The sequence below is a fragment of the Octodon degus genome, unplaced genomic scaffold (assembly GCF_000260255.1).
Source record: "Octodon degus isolate 3935 unplaced genomic scaffold, OctDeg1.0 scaffold00038, whole genome shotgun sequence".
Taxonomy (NCBI): Eukaryota; Metazoa; Chordata; class Mammalia; order Rodentia; family Octodontidae; genus Octodon; species Octodon degus.
The window spans coordinates 4,708,280-4,726,370 of NW_004524614.1; the positions used below are offsets into that span (position 1 = coordinate 4,708,280).

The 18,091-nt window shown below is 35.4% G+C and overlaps 1 pseudogene; it reads left to right on the forward strand.

Moving 5' to 3' along the window:
• The window catches only part of LOC101570385, a 73,452-nt pseudogene that overhangs the window by 1,280 nt on the left and 54,081 nt on the right, over positions 1 to 18,091 (forward strand).

Sequence of the window (18,091 nt, forward strand, 5' to 3'; positions counted from 1 at the left end):
TGGAATACTTGGGTATTAAAGAGAGTAAATGTAAAAGTGGCATACCATAGAACCTACTCTTCTGAACATAACTTGTTTTATAGATTTGACTTTTAGAAGCATGCATATAATTCACATTAAATATAAAACAAAATTAAATCAAAATAGAAAAGGGCAACCCCTGTAAACCAGTGAGTACAAGGCTTAGCTGCACAGAAAGAAAATTAAACAGTATTTTTTACTTTCTACGTATAAGTACCAAGACTTTCATGGTAAAAAGAGACACAAATATTAAAAAATTATATGAACAATTATACAAATATAAAAACCTGTAATCCTGAATTTGAATTGGAACTATTGATATGTATTTGTGCTAAATTATTTTCTTGGAGAGGGAGAAGTCTTTTCTGGCTCTGGATAACAGAAAATTTGTAGAAACACTAACCACCTGCCCAGTAGCAGAAAGCACCTCTAGTGCTCAGACTGTGTTATATAAATGTCATTTCTTAGTGAAAGAAGACTGATCACAACTCTGAAATGGTGCTGAGAGTTAGCTGAACTGCAAATTTAGAGGTGACAGTCCCCATGATACCCTCACTTCTTCCTCCAGATTCAAGATATTCCCAAAACTACCTTCTGCTTCAGTAGTTCTCAAGAAGAACTCACAATACACTGAACTCTATTATCCTGTGGATAAAGGTTGTTACAAATGAGGGATACAGGTTAAAATCAGGCAAGAGTCTGTATGGGTTCCAGATGTAAAGTCCCTGCTGTCTTCTTCCGTATGGCATCAGGCCCTCCATCAGTATGTGATATGTGGAATGTTGCAAACCAAGGAAGTTCATTTGAGCCTCAGTATTCAGAGTTTCTATGGAGGCTTCATTATGTGGATGTGGTTGATTGATTACATGGTTAATCTCAGTTTCCAAGTTGACTAATGCCCTGTGACCCAAAACTCATCCTAAATCATATAGTTATTCTTTCCAGCATGGTCAGCCTTTTTCTAAGACTCTTCAATGTAGCAAGCTCCACCCTAAACAAAGATATTTCTATCAAGTGTGACAGTTTACCTTCCAGAAGCTGAGGGCAAAGCCCAGCCCTCCTTTTAGGCAAGACCAAATTCTTTACTATACAGGCAGTAAATGTGCTGGAGGAGCTAGAAAATCTTGTCACACCAGACAAAGAACCTGACTAATATAGGTGGGTTAGAAAAGCTTGGGAATCAACTTGAAAGGGTTTCTAATGGTCAAGAGTTTAGGTAATTTGATCATTTAAAAGAAACATAGAGCTATGATAGTTGATACAGCAAGATATGTCAGAATTCCTAAGGTTGTAAGGCTAATTACATCCTCCCTTTTGGAAGATGTTAGGAACCAAATCATTAAATGGTAAATGGAGAGAAAGTATCGAGCATTTGTACTGTTTCTTGTAAAAATTGTACCTGAAAGTTTCCAACTGATTGGTAAAAGAAAACTTCTTTTTTAAAACTGGGAACTAGACCCAAGGCTTCACATTTTAGGCAAATGTTCTACCACTGATCTGCACATTATCTCTTCTCTTTTTTTTCAATTTTAAAGAGAATAAAGAATAAAAAACATTAAAAATGGTACAGAATTTCAAAACAAGATTATAAGAAATCAACAATGGTTATGTTACATATTATTATCTTCAAAGATGTTGTTCAGATTACAAGATGTAAGCATGTAAAATTGGTCCAAAAAATTAGGCACTGGGTTGGGGAGATAGCTTAGCAGCCCAAGTGCCTGGCTAAAATGCAAGGTCCCTAGTTTGATCTAATACAACATGGCATACAGATCATGGAACCCCAGGCAAGCCATTCCTGCCCTGGAACTGGGCATGGTGCTGCACGCCTGTAATCCTAATACTGAGGAGGCTGAGATAGGAGACCACTACACATCCAAACTACATAGTGAGAAACTGTATTTAAAAAAAAAAGAAAAAAAATTAAGCTTTCACTGTACCTTTCAATAAACCAACAGAAATTAGTAGTACTATTATTTTAGCTATTTTGTATTTTTGTGTATGTACATTTATTACTTGTTCCCTTTCTTTTTTTTTTTTTTCTCCTTTCCCTAAGTTTATTTTCCTTTCATAGTATCTATGGTACCTGGAAGATTTTATTTACTTTCAGATTCTTCCTTTTCTTAAATTTAACTTAACTTTATTTTAAAAAGTAAAACCAAAAATATCAGCAAAAACAAATAGAAGAAACAAAGACAGAAACAGAGTAACATAACATACAACAATAAATATGGTATAAATTTTCAAAACAAGAATAGACAATTAACAATAGTTGATTTTTTTATTTTAATTTTTAATAGATTGCAAATTGAAAATAAATTATTTACAAACATAAATGAATGTAGCAATAAAAATTGTCCAAAATAAAAATGAAGACTTTACAGATCAGTCATAATAGTTCACTGTGTCAAAACCAAGAAACTTATATTCATATAATTAGAATTCTCAAAGTAGAAAGGAGTAGCCAATAAATATTTAAAGATTTAAGCTTCCTGAATTTAGTTCAACTTATAATACCGCATTTCCAAGAAAAATGAACCTTTTGCACAAGAAATTTAAATAAATTCATACCAAGATACACAAAAATGAAATTGTCCAAAACTTATTGTAAAGAAAAAAATCATTAAAGCATATACATAAAAATATTAGCTATGGAGGAACAAAATAAAATAGCATTGTATTCCATGTTAGAAAGAAAAAAAAAAGGACCAAGTGTGTAAGAAACTATACTAATTAAAGGACTGAAAGGAAAAAAAAAAGATCTGTCCTCTTTGAATTTTATTTTATTTTTTATTTTTTTAAACATTTATTTATTTATTGTGTGTGTGTGTGTGTGTGTGTGTGTGTGTGTGGCCAGCTCAGCCCACTAGGGGGCAGGGCTGGCTGGCATGTGGTGCTGGGGGATCGAACCACAGTCCCTGTGCTTTGCTAAGCTTGTTTCAAGTAGGTACTTTAGACCACTGAGCCATCTCGCCAGCCCCCCTCTTTGAATTTTATACTTAGCAAACATACCTTTGAAAACTAAAAGTAAGATTTTCTACTTCTACAAACTTGAAATATTTTAATACTTCCCGATGTAGCATATAGGAAATAACAAAGAGCATAATTCAAAAGGCAAGAGAAGTTGCAGTATGGTCCTGGATGAATAATAAAAAGCTCTCAATATGATAGTTATGCACGACTATATAAAATATATTAGATGAACCCTTAATTAAAGGTCATTGAAGATTTCTATGAAACAGTACCAATCTTATGTTGGGTTATACATGTATTTTTTTCATATGTATGTGTGTGTGTGTGTGTGTATAAAAGACAGGGAAGAAGGAATATAAAGTCAGCAGAAAATGGAAATATACTTTTTAAAGTTTCTAATACTAGGAGAAGCTATCATATAATGTCTTAAATAAATTGTAAGTCAAAGATATAGTATAAATCTTAGAACAAAGTTAAGATTAAGCAATATTCAGAAAACTAAAAACTAATTAAAAATTAAATGTTTCAAAACAATTGAACTAAGAAAAAGTTTTCATGATAGTAAAGAAGTACTAAGAGTAAAACATAAATACAGTGATGGCAAATAAATGACCAGCACTTCTGGTCATTTAACATTTTGAGGATAGGATATCAGACAAAGTTCTAGTGTGTTGTAGACATGCATAATGACCATGACAGTTACTGGTGGCTAGGTGTCACTTGTGGGACTGAGCAACAGCTATTTATTTGAAATCTACCTTGTGGACCCAGATGGAATCATGACCCATAGGGTGGAAGAGAAGTCCATTTGTAGAGTGCTGATGGAAATATTTTGCTGCTGTACACAGAAGAATAACTGAAAGACTACTACTGTGTATCTCTTATTCTCCTGTGTTTAATGGTTTGCCCTATTTGGTGGGTTCTTTCCAGTCTCATTCATGGGGCTGTGATCATTTTGCTCCCTATCTAGAACATCATTTAGTAGTCTGTGTAGGCTTGGCTTTGTCATCATGAAATTCTTTAGTTGTTCTTTGTCATGGAAGTATTTCACTTCTCCATTATACTTGAAAGAGAGTTTTACAAGGTATATCAGTATGGGTTGGAATTTCTTTTCTTACAAGACTTGCAGTACTTTGCTCCATGATCTTCTTGACTTGATGGTTTGTGAAGAGAAATCTGCTGTTATTCTGATGGGTTTTCCTTTAAATGTGATTTGCTTCTTTTCTTTAGCAGCTTTTAGTATACTGTTCCTGTGCTGAATTTCTGGGATCTTGATTATTATATGTTTGGGTGTGGTTTTCATTGGGTTGATGTTATTTGGAGTTCTATGTGCTTTGGTTACGTGAATATCAGATTGTTGCCCCATATTTGGGAAGCCTTCTGCTATTACTTCTGCCCATATTCTTTTTATATCATTTGTATTGACTCCTTCCTTCTCATTGATGCCTATTAGTCTCACATTGTTCATCTTTGCATCGTCTTTCAGGTACTGAATTATTTTTTTCCTGCATCCTAGTTGTTTTTAAGAGATCTTTCCTTAATTTTTCACTAGCTGTGATGGTGTCTTTAAGGTCAGAAAATCTATTTTCACTTTCCCTCAAACAGTTTTGCCAGCTTGTGATTGAGGTTTTAATGTCCTGTATATCACTTTGAATCTGTTTCATAATTCTGTTTCTTTCCTAAATTGCTTATTCAGGGGTTCCATCATTTTTATATTCTGCTCTATTTTTTTTTTGTCAGTGTATTCTTTAGAAGCACTTAGTACTTCTTTGATTATAGTTATCACTACATTTTTTAGTTCAGAAATTATTTCTGATCTGATTTCTTCTATACCTTTCTGCAGTTGTTTCTTTACTTCCAACGCTATTATTTCAGAGATATCCAGTGTGTGATTTCCAGTTTCCTCTATGCTAGTGTCTTCTGCATTTGTGCTGGGTGGTCTCTGGGCCTGAGACTGAATTTTGTTCCTTCTCTTTGTCATTTTGTATACCACTGTCTTCTGACCTTTGGTGTAGAGCTTAGATAGAGTTATTACCTTAGCACCAGGTCTGGATCTACGAAGTTCAGATTCCTCCAGGTGGGTGTTGTATGGATCTGGCTGGGGTCTGGCTGCTGTGTTGTACTTCTTTCTGCTGCAGCTGTTGGAGTTGAACCATTTGTGTCACTCTGGCAAGATGTTCTGCTCCTGAATCAGCTGGGTGGGTCTTGCCTCTACCCTCTTTGCAGGGAGTTCTGCTGAAGGGTTCCTCGCTGGGCCTGCACTCTGGGTTGAATGAGGATCTGGTGGACCCTGGGCTCTGGGTCTATTCAGGATCTGTGGCCCCAGGTCGTCTCACTCACATGCCTGGCCTGCGCTCTGGGTCTATTCAGGATCCCAACAATGGTTGTTAGATTGTGTATTTTTATCATCAGATCTGTTGCTCAAATTAACATATATAGATATTCAAGATTGGATAAATAATTAAACACTAACACTTGTTTTCAATAAAGCTAATTTTTTTTTTTTGTATTGTAATGCTTCCTACCTCACCATTGTTGACCGTGACTGCCTTTGCTATTAGAAGTCTTTTCTGATTCCAAGTAAATTTTAGGAATATTTTCTCTAGATCTGAGAGCTATGTTGATGGAATTTTGATAGGGATTGCATTAAATCTGTGTAGCATTTTTGGGGAGTATGGTCATTGTGACAGTGTAGGTTCTTCCTATCCAGGAGCATTGAATATCTCTATTTTCTGAGATCCTATTTGATCTCTTTTTTCAGAGTATACAATTTTCAGAGTATACAATTTTCATTGTATAGATCTTTTATTTCCTTTGTTGGATTAATTCCAAAGTATTTCATTTGTTTGGATGCTCTCATAAAGGGTATTTTTTTTCCTAATATCTCTCTCAGTGAGTTTGTTATCTGTGTAGAGGGATGCACTTGATTTTGGCATGTTGACTTTGTATCTCCTATGCTGCTGAATTTGTTTATTAATTCTGGGAGCTTCCTGGTGGAGTTTTTTGGTTCTTCCATGGAGAGTATCATGTTGTCTGCAAATAATTATAATTTAACTTCTTCCATCCCTATTCTTATTCCTTTTATTTCTCTCTTACCTAATAGCTCTACCTAATGTTTCCAGACTATGTTAAACCAGAGTGGTGATTGTGGACATCCTTGTCGTATACTTGATTTTAGAGTAAAAGCTTTCATTTTTTCTCCATGTAGAATGGTGTTGGCTGTTGTTTTTTCATAGATGGCATTTATCAGATTGAGTTATAGGCTATCTATTCCAATTTCTGTAGGGCTTTGATCATGAATAGTGTTGGACTTTGTCAAAAGCCATTTCCATGTCTATTGAGGTGATCATTTGGTTTTGGGTTTTGACTTTATTGATATAGTGTATTGCATTTAAAGATTTACATATATTGAACCTTCCTTTCATACCTGGGATGAATTCTATCTGGTCATGGTGTATAATCTTCCTGGTGATTTCCTGCATTCTATTTGCTAGTATTTTATCAAGGATTTTTGCATCTATGATCCGGATGGAGATTGGCCTATAATTATCTTTTTGGTTGATCTTTATCTGGCTTTGGTGTGAATATAATACTTGGCTCTATAAATGAGATTTTGAGAGTATTGTTTCCTTTTCAATTTCATTGAAGAGTTTGAAGGTGTATTGGGATTAAATCTTCTCTAAACTTTCTACAAAATTCAGCTGTGAATCCATGAGGACCTGGGCTTTTCTTTGTTGGTAAGTTTTTTTTTATTACATTTTCAATTTTATTAGGTGGTATTAAGTTATTTAGAGTTTTTACACATCTTCTTGATTCAGTTTTGGTAATTTGTACCTATCTAGGAATCTGCCCATTCCTTCTGTATATTAGATTTTGTGAGAGTAAAGTTTTTCAAAATAGCTATTGATGATCTTCTGTATTTCCATAGGATTTGTAGTAATTTCACCTTTTTCATTCCTTATTGCTTGAGTTTGAGTTTTTTGTTTCCTCTTTTTATGAACCAACTTTTTTTTTTTTCTTAACCAAGGGTTGAACTCAGGCCCTTGCGCTTGCCAGGCAAGAGCTTATTCTACTGAGCCATCTCCCTGGCATGTTTCCTCTTTTTGAAGGGGTTTACTAGGGGTTTGTCAATTTTATTTAATCTTCCAAAGAAACAGCTCTTCGATTCATTAATTTTTTGTGTTGTTTTGTTTGTCTCAATTCCATTAATTTCTGCTCTAATCTTTAAATTTCCTCCCATCTTTGCACTTTGGACTTAGTTTCTCTTCTTTTTCTAAAAGTTTAAGGTGTAGCATTAGGATATTTTTTGTTCTTGTTTTGTTTTCCTAATGTGTGAGTTTACTGCTATAAATTTTCCCCTGAGAACTGCTTTTGTTGCATTCCACAAATTCTGGTAAGTTGAATTAGAATTATCATTGGATTCTAGATATTGTTTAATTACATCTGTAACCCATTGGTTGCTGAGGAGGGTGTTATTTAATTTCCACATGTTTATGGGGGTTTTGTGGGGGGTGTCATTAATTTCCAGATTCTTTGCACTGTGATCAGATAATATACATGGGGTAATTTTTGTTTTCTTGCATTTATTTAAGCATGAGCAATGGACTAGTATGTGGTCTGTTTTAGAGAATGTCCCTTGTGCAGCTGAAAACAATGTGTATTCATATGTTGTTGGGGGCAACACTATATGTCCACTAAGCCCATTTGTTCAAAGGTTGGTTCAGTTCTGCTATCTCTTTGCCAATTTCTTATCTACTTCAGCTATCTTTTTGAGATAAGGGGATGTTAAGGTTTCCTGTTAAGATTGTGTTGTTGGTTATTAGATTTTTCATATCTATTAAAATTTGTCTTGTATAGTTGGGTGCTCTCATATTTGGTGCATATATATTTATGACTGTTACATCTTTCTCTTGAAGTTTTCACCTAACCAGTATGTAGTGGTTTTATTCCATTGGATCATTCTTGGTTTAAAGTTCAGATTGTTTGTGAATAGAATAGCTACACCTGCTTTCTTCCTGAGCTCCTGGAGCATGTAGTATTCTTTTTCATCCTTTGACTTTCAGCCTATGTCTTTCTTTTTGGGTTAAATGTATTTCTTGTATACAGTGTATTGTTTGACTTTGTTTTTTGACCCAGTCTACCAATCAGTAATTTTTTTAATTAGTGAATTGAATCCATTTACATTGATGCTTATAATTGATATGTATTGGCTTATGTTTTTCATATTTTTTTCTTGCTGTTGGTTTCCTATTTTTCCTGTGTTTAATTGTTTTCCCTGTGTGGTGTGTTCTTTCTGTTGCTGTTCTTGGAGTTATGGTCATTTTGATCCCTTTATAGAATATCTTTTAGTACTCTGTGTAGGGGTGGTTTGATTGTCGTTAATTTCTTTAGTTGTTTTTCATGAAAGTATTTTACTTCTCATTCAACTTTTTTTGTATTTGGTACGAGGTCTCACTACGCAGCTCAGAATCCTAGTGGTCCTCCTGTTTCAGCCTTCCCAGTGCTGGGATTACAGGCATTCACCACCACACCCAGTCTCTCATTCAATTTTCAAAGAGAGTCTGGGTTGGAATTTGTTTTCTTGGAGGACTTGAAATACTTCATTCTATGCTCTTCTTGACTTGATGTTTTTTGCTGAGAAATCTGCTGTTATTCTGATGATTTTCCTTTAAATGTGATCTGTTTCTTTTCTCTAGTGACTTTTAGCATGTTGTTCTTGTGCTGCATTTCTATGATCTTAATTATTATATGACTGGGTATAGATTTATTTTGGTTGATATTGTTTGGAGTTCTGTATGCCTCAGTTACCTCAATGTCAGATTGTTTTCCCATATTTATTTGTTTATTTTTCTACTGGATAATTTTACTTTATTTTTTTATTTTATTGAGAAACAAATATCAATTGAGACACTTTCCAAGCTGATTAATAGCACATTTTCAATAATTAATACATTGCACATTGTTATCTTCTCAGCAGTCATCCACAGCACAAGAAGCAGCCAGGACATCCCATCCAAACACTACTCCTGCAAATCCTTCCTCTCACTGAACCAAGCGAAAGCAGCCATACATCTATTCTAACTATTCTGTATATACAAATATACAGAATATATATTTGGTCCTTCCTCTGTATCCCCCCTCTCCAGTTCAGTCCTGTCAGAGATGGGTATTCTATTGGCATCTAAATATTATAAGTGCTTGAATTCAGCAAAACAATCCAACACAGTCCAGTAGTCCACAATAGTAGTGGGTTATCTGCAGAAGTTGTTGACTAGAGCCTTTTACAGCTCAGCATATTAATATGGCTTTACTTTACACCTCGTTTTTATACTTTTCTGCTGGATGGTTAAGACCAAGATAGAGCAAAACATATATAACTAGAAATGTAACTTTTGTATCTGACAAGGTCAGTCAAGTCCCCTCAGATTTTATCCTGTAACCTTGTACTGCACTTTGACCGTGACTTGTCCACATGACTGATACTGTTTTCCCATATTTAGAAACTTTTGTGCTGTTACTTCTCTCATATTCTTTTTATGTCATTTGTATTGGCTCCTTCTTTTTCATTGATGCCTATTAGTCTTATGCTATTCATCTTTGCATAGTGTTGCAGCTGTTTGATTATTTCCTGGATCCTTGTTGCTTTTAAGAGATCTTTCCTTACCTGTTTGCTAGCTGCAACAGTGTCTTGAAGGTCTGAAAGTCTATCTTCACTTTTATTCAAACAGTTTTGCCAATTTGTCATGATTTTTGAATTTCCTATATAGCTCTTTGAATCTGTTTCATGTATTTTATTACTTTCCTATATTGTTCATTCATGGTTTTGTTTTTCTATTCTCTTTTTTATTAGTGTTTTTTTTTTAGAAACACTAATTCTTTCATTATAGTTACCATTTCTTTTTTCTGGGAGATTATTTCTGATCTTATTTCCTCTATACCTTTCTGCCATTGTTTCTTTACTTCTGTTATTATGTCAGAAATTTCAGGTGTGTGACTTCCAATTTCTTCTGTGCTGGTGTCTCTGGATTTATTCTGGATGAGCTCAGGGCCTGAGATTACATTTTGCTCCTTTATCATTTTCTATTTCAGAGAGAACTTGATTTCTGTTATTTTTTTATGAAATTTTGATAGTAGGTAGCTGTATCACTGCAATCACAACCTCTCTGTAAAGAATCTTTTCGTTAGGTATTTCTCCTGTCAGAATTCTTGTTCTTTGTGTGAAAGATCTCTTAAAAGCAACAAGGATCCAGGAAATAATCAAACAATATTTTCCCTTCTTTATTGATTGAGAATGAGATATTGGTTTTTGTTTGTCACTATCCTCTGTCCTTCAGTATAGGGATTTGGCAATACCCAATTGCCTCCTGATATTAAAGGGAAAACATATGATTAAGGCAGATATGACATCCTATTTACAGTAGTACAATTAGGAATACTAATAATAGCAAGTGAAATTTAGAAATTGATAAGCTTTTGTAACTAATGGTTTTGTATCTTATGCCATAAGAGCAAACACTGTAGCTATATAACAAAGCAGATCAAAACAGATCGTAAGTTGGGAATTTGTGTGTAAACTTGTTCCCCTGAGTTCTGCATGGGCACCTCCCTTTCGTACCTGGAATCTTCTAGGTAGACTAGTTCACCTATGTTACCTCTTGCCACCTCAATGCCACAAGGATCCTCCCTCAGGTCTGGGCTGCAGTGTGGGCTCCTCTGGGCCTAGCAGTACACCTCAGCTCACCGTGTCCAGCCGTAGGCCTCACCCCCTTCTCCTGGGTCTGCAACTCCACAGGCAGAGCCTGACCACTCTTCCCCCTACTCTTTCAGTTTCTTACAGTAGGGAAACAATATGTTTACACATGTGGATCTGATTTATTTCACTTATGAGTATAGTCTCTAGTTGTATCCATTTACCTATAAAAGCCTCAAGTTTATCTTTCTTTATAGTTAAGTAATACTCCATTGTATAAAAATACTATATCAGGGATAGATATATAGTTGCATTCTCTTAATGAATAGAATGATTTGTTCTAATGGTGTTTGTAAATAGGATCACAAGTCCGCATCTTGTACAGCAATTAATCACTAAGAAGAATGTATGCAGTGTATTATTTGTTGAAACTGTCCTTCTGATATGATTTGAAAAAAAAAAATACTATATCATTTTTATTCATTCTTCAATTGATGGGCATTTGGGTTGCTTCCAAGATTTAGCTATGAAAAATTGCACTGCTCTAAACATGGGTGCACATGTATTGCTGTGGTATGATGTTTTCAACTCTTTTGGGAAAATGCCCAGAATGAGAATAGTTGGGTCAAATGGGCCCTCCAATCCTATGTTCTTGATAAATCTGCATGCTGATTTCCACAGTGATTGTACCAGTCTGCACTCCTACCAACAGTAGAGAAAGCTTCCTTTTCCCACACAACCTTGCTAGCATTTGTTATTAGTTGATTTTTTAAATGATATTTATTTTTTTCTGAGATGAGATGGAATCTTAGTGTTGGTTTAATTTGTATTTCTTGAATGACCAATGGTTTTGAACATTTTATCATATATTTATTTTCCATTTGTATTTCTTCATCTGAGAAGTATGCATTCATCTCAGATGTCCATTTTTTATTGTATCTTTGAAAACAGACTTGAGGATCAATGTAATAGACTAGAAGATGCAGATAAAACTTCAAACACACTCAGCCATCTTACCTTTCACAAAGGGGCCAAACATGTTCACTGCACAAAAGATAGCCTCTTTAATAAATGATAGTGGAAAAACTAGCTTTCCAAATGGCAAAAACTAAAACTAGCAGCATGCACTAAACTGAAGTAAAAATGGATTAAAGATGTAAATATTAAAACAGAAACACTAAATCTACAGGAAGAGAAAGTAGATGTTAATCTTGAACACATGAGGGTAGGCAGACGGTTCACGAACAAAAACTAAACTGCATAGGAAGTAATCCATCCCTTTTAAAAAATATTTTGTTTTGCAAAAGTGTCTCAATAAGTTGTCTAGAGGAGCTCCTAATGTGTGACCTCCTTTCCTTATCCTCTGGAGTAGCTGGAATTACAGAAGTCTGACACTTTGCCCCACTAAGAAAACATCTTTGCAGAAAAATTACAACTAATAAATGTAGGATTATAGAATAAGATTATCACTATTCGAATTGTTAACTCAAGAATAAGCCAAACAATTTAAAAATGAATGAAAAAGCTGAACAGGTACTTTCCTAAAGAGGACTTGTGATTGGCCAATAAACATAAGAAGAGATGTTCAAATCATTACTGTAGTTATCAGGAAAATACTAATTAAAGTCACAGTTAATTACTACTACATATTCACTATATAACAAAAATAGAAAGATTGACAATATCAATCAAGATGAGAATATGGAACAAAACATTGTCAGTGGAAATTTAAATGCAGACATCCACTTGAAAAATCAATTGGCAGTTTGTTATAAATATATACTCACTATACATATTCTTTCTTTTAGAGAGTTGAGACCTTAAATCCAAACAAAGGCTTTTACAATAATTTTCATAGAAGATTTAACCATAAATGCAGTTCTATTCAGTAAAAAATAGAAATAGAACTACTAAAATATGCTGCCATTGATGAGTCTCCAAAACATTATGCTTAGTGGAAGAAGCCAGACAGAAAACATCAAACAATGTGTAATTCATGCAGATGACATTCTTACAAAGCCAAAACTGTTAGGATAGATAGTTAATTGATAAGAGTGAAGGGATGGGGGAAGGAATTTACTGTTAAATGTTCTATATCTTGATTCTGGCAATTGTTACATAACTTCACATCTTTGTCAAGATCTATAAAACGTTATTTGGAAGAAATTTATTTTACATAAATTATACCATAGGAAAATGGATTTTAAAAATAAGGGCTAGGGATATAGCTAGTGTAGAGTGTTTTGCTTAGCATACATGAGGATTGGTAAAATTCTGGATTGGATTCCCATAATGAGAGGCTTTGGAGTGTTAGAAGCCCTAGTGATAGATTGAATCAAGGCAGAGCTCATCAGTGGCTGCTAAGTCTGTAAGGTGAGAAGTTGATGAAGGACTGATGAATGGGCCAGGCAGACCACATCTGACTGCATTGGTTAGTCTACACCATAGAAAGATTCCATACAAAGGGCAAACCAATCACCTTTGGGACATCCTTATCAGAACAATGAAACTAAATCTGATCAAGTCTCAGGTTAGAACTGCAGAGAACAAGGAGCATGTTAAATGACACCATAGGCTATAATCACAAAACTCAAAATGTAGGGAGTTATACAGAAGTTTTTTTTAACAAATGAAAGGACAAAATGGGTACAGATCCTATGAATTAATATATTTTAGGTGCATCAAATGAAATACATGTTATTTAGATCCTTATCTAAAATAACAATAAAAAGACATGAAATAATTTGGTGTGTTTGATGATGGTAAGGAATTAATAATTTTTGATATGGAAAAATAATAGAAAATAATGGAAGGAACAATACAGGAAAGAGTTAGAATGCATGAAACAGATTGAGATATTCAGGAAATTAAGAATTCCATTGAAAGCTGGCAAAACTGCTTGAATGAAACTGAAGATAGTCTTTCAGACCTTGAAGACAGTATTGCAGCTGATGAACATGAAAGGAAAGATCTCTTAAAACTAACAAGGAATGAGTAAATAACAATTCAGTAGCAAAAATAAATAAATAAATAAATAAATAAACAATTCAGTAGCTACAAGACGATGCAAAAAAAAAATAATAGAAGAACAATAGGTGTCAGTGAAGCAGCGGGAGACACTGCAGATGATGTAAAAAGACTATTTGCAGCTTTTTTGCAATGGGTTTGCCATGAGAGCACAGGTGTAGTGAAAACAACCATTAAATCCAAGCCAACATGGGAAAGGAGAAGACTCACATTAGTATTGTTGTCTTCGGACATGTGGACTCCAGCAAGTCCACCACCAGCAGCCATCTGATCTACAAATGTGGTGACATCAACAAAAGAACCATTGAAAAATTTGAGAAGGAGGCTGCTGAAATGGGGAAGGGTTTCTTCAAGTATGCCTGGGTCTTGGACAAGCTGAAAGCCAAGCATGAGCATGATATCACCATTGACATCTCGCTGTGGAAATTTGAGACCAGCAAGTATTATGTGACCATCACTGATGCCTCTGGACACAGAGACTTCAGCAAAAACATGATTATAGGCATATCTCAGGCTGACTGTGCTGTCCTGATCGTTGCTGCTGGTGTTGGTGAATTTGAAGATGGTATCTCCAAGAACAGGCAGACCTGTGAGCATGCCCTTCTGGCTTACACACTGGGTATAAAACAACTAATTGTTGGAATTAACAAAATGATTCCAGGGCCAGGGAGATAGGTCAGTAGAATAAGTGCTTGCCTGATAAGCGTAGAGTCCTGAGTTCAATCCCCGGTACGCAAAAAAAAAAAAAAAAAATTCCACAGAGCCACCCTACAGCCAGAAGAGATATGAGAAAATTGTTAAAGTCAGCACCTACATTAAGAAAATTGGCTACAACCCTGACACCATAGCTTTTGTGCCAATTTCTAGTTGGAATGGTGACAACATGCTGGAGCCAAGTGCTAACATACCTTGGTTCAAAGGATGGAAGGTCACTTGTAAAGATGGCAATGCCAGCAGAACCACACTGCTTGAAGCTTTGGATTGCATCCTCCCACCCACTCGCCCTACTGACAAGCCTTTGTGGCTGCCCCTCCAGGATGTCTACAAAATCAGTGTTATTGGCACTGTCTCTGTGGGCCAAGTGGAGACTGGTGTTCTCACATATGGCATGGTGGTCACCTTTGCTCCAGTCAACATTACAACTAAAGTCATGTCTGTTGAAATGCATCATGAAGCTTTGAGTGAAGCTCTTCTGGGGACAACGTGGGCTTTAATGTCAAGAACGTGTCTGTCAAAGATGTCCAGCATGGCAATGTGGCCAGTGACAGCAAAAACAACCCACCAATGAGAGCAGCTGGTTTCACTGATCAGGTGATTATCCTGAACTATCCTGGCCAGATCAGTGCTGGCTATGCCCATGTCCTGGATTGTCACACAGCTCACATTGCTTGCAAGTTTGCTGAGCTGAAAAGAGTGATCGCTGGTCTGGTAAGAAGCTGGAAGATGGGCCCAAGTTTTTGAAATCTGGTGATGCTTGCATGAACATGGTTCCATGCAAGCCCATGTGTGTCGAGAGCTTCTCTGACTATCCACCTTTGGGTTATTTCACTGTTCGTGATATGAGTCAGACAGTTGCTATGGGTGTCATCAAAGCTGTGGACAAGAAGGCTGCTGGAGCTGGCAAGGTCACCAAGTCTGCCCAGAAAGCTCAGAAGGCTAAATGAATATTATCCCTACCACATGCCACCCCAGTCTTAATCAGTGGCGAAAGATGGGTCACAGAACTGTTTCTCCCAATTGGCCATTAAAGTTTAATAGTGAAAGACTGATTAATGATAACAATGCATCATAAAACCTTCAGAAGAAAAGGAGAATGTTTTGTGGACTATTTTTTTTCTGTGTGGCAGTTTTTAAGTTATTAAGTTTTTAAAATCAATACTTTTTAATGGAAACAACTTGACCAAAAATCTGTCACAGAATTTTGAGACCCATTTAAAACGAAGTTTAACAAGAAAAAAAAAAAAAAAAAAAGACTATTTGCAGAAGTACTAGCAGAAAATTTTCCAAATATTAGAAAAGAACCTAACGCAGAAAAGCAAGGCATATGGAACTCTACAGAGCCATAATCATAGTAAATCTACACCTAGACACATCATAAGATCTCCAAAAAAGAATAGAATATTAAAATCTGCTAGAGAGAATAACAGATCACCTACAATGGAAAGTCCATCAGAATCACAACAGATTTCTCAACATAAACCATCAAAATCAAGAAGAGCTTAGAGTGAAGTATTTCAGGTCCTGAAAGAAAATAATTTCCAACCCAGATTCATGTACCCTGAAAAACTATCAAATTCAATATCAAAATAAGGTCCTTCTATGACAAAGAACAACTGAAGAAACTCATGACCACCAAACCAACCCTATAAAGAGTACTGACAGACATTCTAGAAAGAAACAGAAATGATCAGAGTTTTAAGAGCAACAGAAGGAATCACCAAGCAGAGCAAGTAATTAAAAAGAAGGAAGAAGTACAGAACCTATAGCAGGAAAATAACATGACAAAGGTGAACAAATATATGTCAGTTATAACTACCAATGTAAACAACACCGTATGTAAAATAGACCATGTACTAGCACACAGAGCACTCTTAAGTAAATGCAAACGAATTGAAATTATCCCATGCATACTATCTGATCACAGTGCATTAAAACTAGAAATTATTGACAAAAGAAGCTACAAAAACACCATAAACACATGGAAATTAAATAACAACCTACTAAATAACCAGTGGGTCACAGAAGAAATTAAAAAGTTCTTATAATCAAATGAAAATGCAGATACAACTTACTGAAACCTGTTGAATGCAATGAAAGCTGTCGTAAGAGGAAAATTGATAGCAGTAAGTTCACACATTAGGAAAACAGAACAAGCCCAAATAAACAATCTTATGCTGTACCTCAAGCTTGTAGAAAAAGAAGAGCAAGTCAAGCCCAAAGAAGCAGAAAATTATAAATTTTATAGCAGAAATTAATACATTGGAGACAAAAAGTACAAAGAATAGGTGAAGCAAAGAGTTGGTTCTTTGAAAGACTTGTTCCAGCTGTGCTTTTTAAAGAAATCTCCATACTGATTTCTATAGTGGTTGTATCAGTCTGCACTCCCACCAGTAGTGGAGAAGGGTTCCTTTTTCTCCACAGAACCTCCAGCATTTGTTATTGGCTGACTTCTTGATGGTAGCCATTCTTTCTGGGGTGAAATGGAATCTCAGTGCTGTTTTTATTTGCATTTCTCAAATGACCAATGATGTTTGAACGTTTTTCATATATTTACTTGTCATTTATATTTCTTCTTCTGAGAAGTGAATATTCATCTCAGATGCCCATTTTTGGATTGGGTCTTTGAATTTGTGGGACCTGCTTTTTAAAAATCCTTTATATGTTCTCAATAGAAGGCCTTTGTTGGAGGGACAGTCAGCTATAATTTTTTCTCTGTTTGTGGGTGTTCTTTTTACTCTATTGGAGATTTGCTTTGAAGTTCAGAAAGTTTTCAAAAAGATGAGATCCCTAGGGGCCAGGGAGATGGCTCAGTGGAATAAGTGCTTCCCTGGCAAGTGCAAGGGCCTGAGTTCAACCCCCAGTTCAGAAAAAAAGAAAGAAAGAAGGAAAGAAAGAAAGAAAGAACCCAGTTGTTGATTCCTTGAAGTATTTCCCATACAGTTCAATTTTTGTTCATGAACTCTCTACCTACCCCTATGTCTTTAAGATTTTTATCTACATTTTTCTCCAGAAGATTTAGTGTTTCTGTCTTAATATTTGAATCTTTGATCCATTTCGACTGTAGCTTTGTGCACTGTGATAAGCATGGGTCTAATTTTACCCTTTGGCATGTGGAAAGCCAGTTTTTCTAGTACCATTTATTAAAAAGGCTATCTTTCTTCCAGTGAGCATGTCTGGCCCTTTTATCAACATAGCAGGATGCAAAGTCAACAGCCAGAACTCAGTAGCATTTTTGTGTACAAACAATGAATGCACTGAAAGAGAAATTAGGGAAACGATGTCTTTCACAATAACATCCAAAAAAAATAAAATACTTAGGAATCAGTTTCATAAAGGATGTAAAAGATTTATACAGTGAAAGTTACATTAGACTGAGAAGAGATTAAAGAGGATTTGAGAAAATTGGGAAAATATTCCATACTCCTGGATAGGAATAATTAACATTGTGAAAATGGCCATATTTCCAAAATGATTATACAGATTCAATGTAATCTCAATTAAAATACCATTAACATACCTCACAGAGCTGGAGAAAACTTTCCTCAAATTCATTTGGAGGGCTGGGGAGATGGCTCCGTAAAATAAGCGCTTCCCTGGCAAGTGCAAGGGCCTGAGTTCAATCCCCGGTTCCACAAAAAAAAAGAAAAAGAAAAAAAATCA